At 33.4% G+C, this 10,347-nt stretch overlaps 1 long non-coding RNA gene across 1 annotated transcript; it reads left to right on the top strand.

Annotated features, from left to right (window-relative positions):
• The first annotated feature begins 1,560 nt into the window (after nucleotides 1-1,560).
• Nucleotides 1,561-9,612, top strand: LOC119627650 (uncharacterized). The gene is made up of 3 exons (XR_005243841.2): nucleotides 1,561-1,737; nucleotides 2,510-2,708; nucleotides 9,294-9,612. It is a non-coding gene; the product is annotated as an uncharacterized lncRNA (long non-coding RNA).
• Nucleotides 9,613-10,347: the final 735 nt, after the last annotated feature.

The raw sequence follows: 10,347 nt of genomic DNA, 5'->3' as shown, positions 1-10,347 counted from the left end.
AAAACAAAGAACATACTGTCTTTAATGATGAAATCTTTATTAGGATGTAAACTTGTGAATTTTATTGACTGCATAGTTCATAGCACATACATTGTTCCTGTCTTGACATTCACTTATTAATTATTATTTCATATTATACACTAATATGTACATCCATTATCACAGGACTATAAGAACTTATTTTAACAAGTGATAAAGTAGTACAGATTACTATGACACTTTTGGTAACTAATGTAACTTCTAATATTATTCTGAGATCCATCTCTATTTACAATTCAAATGCCCTGTGTTAATTTGTCTAAACAAAATAGTACTTACAAAATAGAGAGTATGCAAACAATGGAAACCGGTCTTTTTTTTCATGAATATTATCATTATTTATTGTCAGGAATGCAATAGATTTCAAGATGTTATGATCAATCTGGAGAATCGTAGTAAGAATCTGAAGTTGTGTCTGAGCATCAAAGTAAAGGTGTCAGTTGGTAATGTTTGTTTAAAAAATAATAAATTTAAAGGAGATTAGTAATATCTATGCTGTGTATTAATAATGCCCAATAAAGTCACTTTCTCACACCAAATTTTTCTCATTTTCAATTGCTCTTTGGCTTATTATTTCTTTATTAGGCAAGTTTCTTGCAGCTGCAAGAAATAGAAACAAAGAATAGTGTGGGGCAAAATATAACAACAAAAATCATTTAATTTGATTGGATTATATGACTGGCATTCTCAGTGTTACACGTATGTTCATGTTCAGAAATAGGTAGACATAGGGCTCTCAAACTTATCTAAGAGTAATCTCTCTTTTGGCTCTGTGTTGCCTTCATTTTTTTTTTTTTTTTTTTTGAGATGGAGTCTTGCTCTGCCACCCAGACTGGAGTGCAGTGGCGCAATCTCACCTCACTGCAACCTCCGCCTCCTGGGTTCAAGCAATTCTCTGCTTCAGCCTGCCGAGTAGCTGGGATTACAGGCACCTGCCACCACACCTAGATACTTTTTGTATTTTCATTAGAGATAGAGTTTCACTATCTCGACTAGGCTGGTCTTGAACTCCTGACCTTGTGATCCACCTGCCTCGACCTCCCAAAGTGCTGGGATTACAGGTGTGAGGCACCACATCAGGCTGTGTTGCCTTCATTTCAGTACGTTATCTGCCTTGGTATTGGCAAATGTGACTACCAAAATTTCCAAGTTTTGTATTATCAGTTTATAAAAGCCAGCAGAAAGGAGTGTCTTTACTCAAAACTATGGAAGAAATTATACTGTACTCTCATCCCTGCAGTGAAAAAGGGTAATTAGATTCAAAAGAATAGCTTGGACTAATGGTAAGAAGGAAATGGACCATCAAAGGAAATGTAGCCTGTGTAACGGAATGAATGTTTAGGTCCTCCCCAAATTCATATGTTGAAATCCTAAGACCAATGTGATGGTGTTAGGAGGTGGGACCTTTGGAAGTTGATTAGGTCATGAAGGTAGAACCCTCATGATTGTGATGCGTGCCTTAATTTAAAAAACAAAAAAAAAAAAACAAAAAAAACAAAACCTAGAGATGGACATCTGTGAACCAGAAAGTTGGATCTGCATAAATAGAGATAAATTCATGTTTATGGAGAAGAATTGAATATTGTCAAGATGTCTTTCACTAAAATGATCTGTAAATTCAAAGTCATTTCTGTCAAAATCCCAGCTGTCATTTATAAAAATGTACAGCTATAAAGCTGTACACACTGATACTTAAAGGTATATGAAGACGTAAGGATGCAGTATAGCAAAAATAATTTTGAAAAAGAAGTAGAAAATTGAAGGACTGAAACTATCTAATTTCAAAATTTGTTATAAAGTCATAGCAATTAAGAGTACACTGGTAGAAGGATAGACATATAGATCAATGGAAATAAACTGAGAGTTTACAGATAAATATTTACATCATGGCAAATAGATTTTATACAAAGATGTCAAGAAAATTTAATGGGATTAGAAAACTCTTTAGCAAATGACAGTCAGTCTGTCAGACAACCACAGGCAAAACAACTTTGACCCTTACTTTAGATCATACACATATATGTAACGGCTAAAACGATACACCAGAATAATGATTCATACAAAATTAAAATGTAAATTGAATTCCACAAAAATTAAAAATATTTATAATTCAAACGACATCATTAACAAATGAAATGACAGGCCATAGACTGAAGAGAAATAATTACAGATTCTATATCTGAGAAAAGGCTTATTATCTGAATATGCAAAATTTTAAAACTCATAAAATATTTTTACAACTCCCATTTCTTTAAATGTGAAAAAAGTTTCAGTAGACATCTTAATAAAGATTATGTAAAAATAACAAACAAGTACATGAAAACTGGCTCAGGAACATTACAAAAATAAAAATTGAAACCACTATCCAATACTATTAGACACCTACTAGATTGATTATAATATAAAGACAGACAATGCAAAATATTTCTGAGTATTTAGATCAATGAAAACCACCATACATTTCTTGTAGGAATGTGAAATAACAGTGACACTTTAGGAAATATTTTGGCAGATTCTTTAAAACTAAAATATAAGAAACAAAAAACCAAATACTACACGTTCTCACTTATAAGTGGGAACTAAATGATAAGAACTCATGAATACAAAGATGGAAACAACTCATATGGGGCCTATCAGAGGTTGGAATGTGGGAGAAGGGAGAGAATCAGGTAAAATAACTTATTGGTACTTGGCTTACTACCTGGGTGATAAAATCATCTCACAACAAACCTCATGACACAAGTTTACCTATATGACAAACTTACATAAGTACCCCTGAACTTAAATGTAAAATTGAAACAACAACAACAATGACAAAAACCTAAGTCCAAGTGAAAAATCAAAGTACAATAACATCATGCAATGCAATTCCTGATAAAATGCAAAAGGAGAAAATATTGAGTATTGAAGGGGCCAAAGAGCAAATGAAACTCCTTCTGGTGAGAATGTAAATTGTTGCAATCATTTAGAAAACTGTTTCCACTTTTAGGTGTGTACCAAATAGCAAAGAGTACATCTATACACATGGGAAAGACATGTAACAGAAAGTTTATGACAGCACAGCTCATTTTACTCAAACATCAGAAAGAACCAGAATGTTTAACAATCATGTAATAAATTAATTTTTATGTTCATTGAATGGACCACTGTAAAACAACTGGAATGGAAAATCTACAAATAAGCTTGAGAATATGGATAAATCTTATGAACATAATTTTGAGCAAAACACCGAATGATATATAAAGAAAGAATATACAACAAAGGACAAATATATATATTTGCGTAAATATATATATATAGTTTGTATATTTCATGCAATTAATGTCAAATTCCATTAATCTCATGTAACATGAATGTTTTGCTTGATTTGATTTTTTCTTGTTTCTATTTTTTCTCTTTCACTTATTTCTCTTTTTTTGCCTTTCTCTTTCTTCTTCTTTCTTTATTTTTCTCTTTAATAAGTCCATCTATCCATTCCTTTAATTCCTAGAAATATTAAATGAAAATCTCCCTATTTATTGTACATATCCAATTTATTGTGTACAACAAACTTAGTTTCTTCAAACAGGACATTTTAAAAAGTGATAGACTGTTTTAACAGAAGTTCCAGGTAAGCAGAAAAAATAAGCAGGGTAGGCAGAGCACCACATACTACCAAGTTAACCCCTCTCAACATAGTTCCCACTAATACTAGCATCTTGCATTGTGTGCTATATAGTTTGGAAATTTGTCCCCACCCAAATCTCATGTTAAAATGTAATCCTCAGTGTTGGAGGGAGGATCTGGTGCGAGGTGTTTTTGTCATGGGGGAAGATCCCTCATGAATGGCTTGGGCCAACTTCTTGGTGATAAGTGAGTTCTTGCTCTGAGCTCCCACAAAATCTGGTTGTTTGAAAATGTGTGAGAAATCTCCCCTTCAGTCTCTTTCACTTGTTCCTGCTTTCTACATATGACATACCTGTTCCTACTTCACCTTCTGCCATGATTGAAAGCTCCTTTGCTGGGCATGGTGGCTCACACCTGTAATCCCAGCACTTCGAGAGGTTGAAGCTGGCGGATGGTTTGAGTCCAGAGTCCAGGAGCTCAAGAGCAGCCTGTGCAACATGATGAGACCCCCGTCTCTTAAAAAAAAAAAAAAAAAAATACACAAATTACCTGAGCATGGTGGCACATGCCTATAGTCTCAGCTATATGGGAGGTTGAGTCAGGAGGATCACCTGATCCCAGGAGGCTGTGGCTGCATTAAGCCATGTTTGTGCCACACCACTCTAGTCTGGATGACAAAATGAGACTCTGTCTCATAATAATAATAATAATAATAATAATAATGATAAATGAAAAGAAAGAAAACTGTCTGTTTCCTGAAACTTCACCAATGCCAGAATGCTTTCCAGAAAGCCAGCAGAACTCTGAGCCAATTAAACTATTTTCTTTATAAATTACCCAGTATCAGGTGTTTCTTTACAGCAATACAAGAATGGCCTAATACAGTGTGGTATACTTATTTTAGCTGATGAAACAATATTGATATATTATTACTAAACAAAGTGCATAGTTTACTTTGGAGCTTTTTGTGTATATTAGTATTCACTGGTTGGTTTGTACAACAATATGGGTTTTGATAACTACATAGTGTCAAGTATGAACCATTACAGAACCATTCAGAATAGTTGCCTGCCCTGACTCCTGAAAATCCCTGTACTCTACCTATTTATTCCTTCCTCCTTCCCTCTGAATTACTGGCAACCACTGATCTTTTTACTACTTCTATAATTTTGCCTTTTCCAGAATGTTATGCAATTGGAATCACATAGAATGAATCCTTTTTCAGACTGACTTCTTTCACTTATCAATAACAATTAAAATATCCTCTATCTTTCGTCATGGCTTGATAGCTCACTACTCTTCAGCACTGAATAATATGCCGTTGGATGGATGTACCACTGTTTGTCCACCATCTTTTCATATATCGAAAGTCGTCTTGGTTGCTTCAAATTTTTGGCGATTATGAATAAAGCTGCTCTAAACAGTCATGTGTAGATTTTTGTGTGAACATATGTTTTCAACTCACTTGCATGAATATCTAGGAGTACTCTTGCTGGATCATAGGACAAAATTATGTTTAGCTTTGTGGCATTTTTTTGGTATAAAATTGACAATTTCTTTCACACTGCCTTGCCAGTTTTCATATCGACCCCTCTATCATCCTCTTCAGCTTTGGGGTTGTCAATGTTTTGGATTTTAGCCATTTCTAGTACGTGTGAGATGATATCTCATTGTGGCTGTAACTCCTAATGACATGATGCATAAGGAATGTGATCTCATCTATTTAGCTGCTGCATACTGTTCCATGCTACAAAAATACCATAATGTTCTGATTAAAGTACATTAGCTACTGTTTTATTCACTGTTGTAAATAATATTGTAAGAAACATATTTAACATGTATGCCTCACACTTACATAAATAATTACTTAGGACAGATTTTTAGAACTAAAATTGGATGGCCAAAAGTATACAAATTTAAACATTGATAGTTAATATATAATTGATTTTCAAAAACTCTGTGACAATTTATTCTTCTTTACTTTTGTTAATTGTGTCCTAAATATTTTTCTTCTCTTTTACCAAGAAAAGGTACTGTCATTTTCCTAACTTTTGTTAGCATGTTAATACAATAGTAACGAGGGAAGTGATACATAGATATTTGCTGAGTAACTGCCTATCTCAGATCCTTGAGAAAAGGCTTTCTTTCATTTGTCCGGAGATACCATTCCAGCTTTTTAATTTGATTGCTTTTACCATGGGCATATAGTTCGGTGATCTGAGCCACAATCTACCTAATCTGTTCTTGGTTAGGTTTTTCATGGCCATTTTTATTGAAAATACACATCAATCCTAGAATTAAAGACAAAACATTAACTGCCACATTAAGTAATCTTAGCAAACTATAGATATTCTTTACACTCTGTCCAGTATTTCAACTTTCCATAAGTATATTCATTGATACTTTTAATACCACCATTGATTCTCAAATTTTAGAAAATATAAATTCTTTTGGTAAAGAAAGTCACAAATTTTGGTTTTAATTTTGAAAGTCACCCTGTGGCTTTGCTTTAGTGTACTAACTTTTGGTCTCCAAGGTTAATTCTTTCTATTAAGTTATTTCTCTCTTATCTGTCTAACCTCTATATCTTTGGTCTTGTGAGCATCCATAACTCCTGCCTATTTGTCTAATTAATTGGATGATTACTCCCTTTTCCAAGTCATTAATAAACTCTAATATTGACTGCATCCAGAAAAGATTAGTAGTGCCCTTGCCGGGTGCTACCTCTGTGAAAAGAGAGGCTGTAACTCCTGATCTCCAACCTCCCCTCCTTTCTGATCTTCCTTTTCCTCATTACTAACCTCTCCCTCTCAGCTATTTTTTTTTCCACTATCAAAAAGAATTTCATGCCCTGAGAGGTTTGTGTGTCTATAGAACTTTTCTTTAGAAATCAGTTCAAACCACTTATCTTCTCGGTTAATTCTCATGGTTCACTGTAATGTCTCCAAGTAGCAAGTTCTATACTGATAGTTCCATTTTGCATTGAATCTGAAGAATAAAGAGACCAAGTACACTTTTAAGGACACATCACAAGAGATAAATCAAATTAGGAATAAACTTAGATTTTTGAATTGATTCTTCAACAGTTATTTACTGTGTCTCTTTTATAACAGAAAGCATCCCTCTTACCTTTTCCCTAATAAAATGTATGATGTTTCAGTAAGCACGGAAAAAGATATTACTAGCACTGCTATATTATTAAAATAATAGGAAAATGTATTTTATATGCTTCCACTTTTATTTCCATGTTTAATCAGTAATTAAATACTGTATGTGTAGGACTCACTAGTTTCACATTTCTCCTTATTTTGCCAAAACTTTGTTGGGAAACTCTGTCAAGCTTGAAATAAAAAAATAAATCAACAATGTTACTTGTTAGCTATTGAATCACTACCAATACTTGGTAAATTTAAAAGCAGTTTTTCCCCAAAAGTTTCATTCTTGAAGCAAAAATTATGTTTTACTTGCATAATTTAGAGTAAATAAAATATTTTCATATGCATTCTCTTAATCTGAGCACCTGTTTGAAATTCATATAATCATTCACATTTTATAAATGAGAAAATTGGGGTCAGATAGTTTAAAGAATTTTAAAGAGTTAAGGATGTCTTAATCCTTAAATAAAAGAACTAAAATCAAAATACAGATGTTCTTGCTCCAAGTCAGTAACATTGGCATGTTCATCGGAATAATACTTACTAAGGGTTTACCATATGCCAGGAACTATGTTAACTGTTTTATGTGTATTGTCTCATTTAATAATTAAAAGCACTAAATAAAATAACTATTAGTAATATTCTAGGCTTACAACTGAAAAATTGTAGGTATTAATTCCATGGCTAGTTGAGAGTTAAGATGGGTATACAATCCACGTGTCTGCACCCCATACAATTCCATATTAATTCCATAGCTAGTTGAGATAATTCTGTACTAAATTTCATAGCTACTTGAGAGTTAAGATGGGTATACAATTTACATGTCTGCTCTATAGCTAGTTAATTCCATACTAATTCCAAAGCTAGCTGAGGGTTAAAATGGGTATACAATTCACATGTCACCCCATAGCGTGACATTCACTTTCTGTCACTTTCTGATACTGATTAAATCAAAAAGAATCAAGAATTTAATGTCTATTTTATGAAATTAAGGCCAAAATAGAGCAGCTGCTTTTCACTTTTCATATACCCTCCTGTATATTCTATACATTATAAGTCAGGAGAGTGACCTTATTGCCTGATTTACCAAGGTGTGGTCTGCAGAGCAGTAGCAATAAGTTCACTTAAGAGATTATGGGAAAGGTAACACCTCAGGCCTGGCCTGCCAGGCCTATTGCATCACAGTTGTCATTTGAATAATACTCCCAAGGTGATTTTATGTGGATGTTAAAGTTTAGAAAGTATTGCCTTAGTGTACCAACAATGACCAAAAACAATTTTGAAAATTACAGATATAGTGAAGAATTTTTTTAATTTACGTTTTTTTTCGATTAGGTTTGTGGCTATTTGGAAATATAAAATATCTTTGCTCATCATGTCTTTGAACTTCGTAGTGTTCCATGGTTTTATATATATGAAAGAAATTTGAGAAAACTAATTTTACATTAGGCTGTATTGATCCTACTTTTTCTTTTGTCTTCTAGATTTCACTATAAAGTCCCATTCAGATTTAATATATTGTTAACAAAAATACTTTGTATATATCAGCAAATTGTGCTACCTTGTTGAGAAACAGCAAGGGAGATATTAGCTTAGTAAACTTGAAGCACTAATTAGAAACTTGTTTCCTAGGGAACATCTAAAATCATATGCTAGAAAATCATGAGAGATAATACGTATAAACCAAACTCTTTTCTTTTTCTTTCTTTCTTTTTTTTTTTTTTTTTTTTTTTTTTTTGAGACAGAGTCGCGCTCTGTCGCCCAGGCTGGAGTGCAGTGGCGCCATCTCCGCTCACTGCAAGCTCCGCCTCCCGGGTTCACGCCATTCTCCTGCCTCAGTCTCCCGAGTAGCTGGGATTACAGGTGCCTGCCACCACGCTGGGCTAATTTCTTTTTCTTTTTCTTTTTTTTTTTTTTGTATTTTTAGTAAAGACAGGGTTTCACCGTGTTAACCAGGATGGTCTCAATCTCCTGACCTCGTGATCCACCCACCTCGGCCTCCCAAAGTGCTGGGATTACAGGCATGAGCCACCGCACCCAGCCGAGCCAAACTATTTATTTGAATATTACTGTATAGGCATACAGTATCTGTATAGTCATATTTTTTTTACTCACCTTAACTTTGTGTTCTAAGTTAACATGGTCAGAGGCAATCTTGTCTAAAAATGTGATTTGCATCTGTTTAGAAAAAATAAAGAAGTCTCACATATACATTTATATCATTGTAAAGGTTGGAAATCTAAAGAAAAAAATATGTTCTTTAAAATGAGAGAAAAAAGTTGAAAATTTCAATCTAGTTGAATACAAAATATTTCTGCAATCCACTCAACTACTGAGGCTATGAATGTATGTTACATTTCTAAATGTGAGGAGATTTATATATAGAATCTTTAATTTTTTGTTTTGTGTCATTTTGAAGGGTTACAGAATTTAAGGGAGTTTTTATCACCTGTTAAAATAAGACTAGTGTTCTGTCTACATTTTTACCCTCAGGCAACAAGTTGACAAATGGACATGAATCTCACCTCTGAGAGTTTCATAAGCTGGTATTGTCCTCACATTGCAAAGTGTTTACCACAAAAATCCTGTACATCCATCACCCAGGGCCAGCGTTTGCCTGATTCTAATTCCACTGACATTGAAATCTGAAGCTCTCTGTGAGTCATTTATCACACTTATTAAAATGTTCCATTGTGAATTGGAATAGCAATTCACTATTATTTCAGAGTGCTGCCCAAGGGGCATTCTATGCAGCAAATCTTAATGCTTTATTGAAATAGTAGTTTGGTTTTAATAAATGATTCTTTGCAAAGGTATCTTGCTTTCATTATGAAAGGTGATGTTAGCTTTCTAAATCTGGTATCCGTGCCTAAGATTATGTAGATATCTCTGTTTAATATTGCATTTTCCTGCCCTAAATAGTCCATCCCTAATATTTTAACAAGGATATGTCAATTGGATTAATTTGGCTATTGTTTAAGGGGTATCTTTTCAAATTCTCTTTGAAGTGGAGTCAAATTACCAACATATATTGAATAATTTTGAAATAACAGATACATTTCATAGGAATAAAAATACATTTTTTTCTTAAGAAAGGAGGCATTTTCACAATAGATAGAGCAGAACATCTTTGAATAGAACTTACTATTTTATACAGCAGACTTTCTCCCACATCAAGATTTGCTACTTTTTTTTTTTTAGAAACCTTTGACTACATCACTGCCCACTCCAAAGTTCTCTCTCTCTCATATTCATTCTTGCTGTCTATTATTTGCTCATGGTAACTTTGTGAATAGCGCTATCTACTTGACATTGGACTAGAGAATGAAAAATAAGTAATTTTGTAAAAGTTCTAATTCCCTTTTTCCCACTTGAAGGTTCAGTCACTGTGAATCCAAAACAATAGATTCTCTTTTACTTTGGAAGGAGGAAGATTTTCATAACGTAAAATAACATATAACAGTATAGTTGGTATAAATTGATGGTGTTTCCTTTGATAGTTGAAACAGGACATTATGTATTTTCATACTTATATTCCCTCATTAGA

This window comes from Chlorocebus sabaeus, chromosome 27, assembly GCF_047675955.1.
Source record: "Chlorocebus sabaeus isolate Y175 chromosome 27, mChlSab1.0.hap1, whole genome shotgun sequence".
NCBI classification, from domain to species: Eukaryota; Metazoa; Chordata; class Mammalia; order Primates; family Cercopithecidae; genus Chlorocebus; species Chlorocebus sabaeus.
The sequence above is the reverse complement of the archived record's forward strand: the minus strand, read 5'-3'. Positions and strand labels throughout refer to the sequence as shown.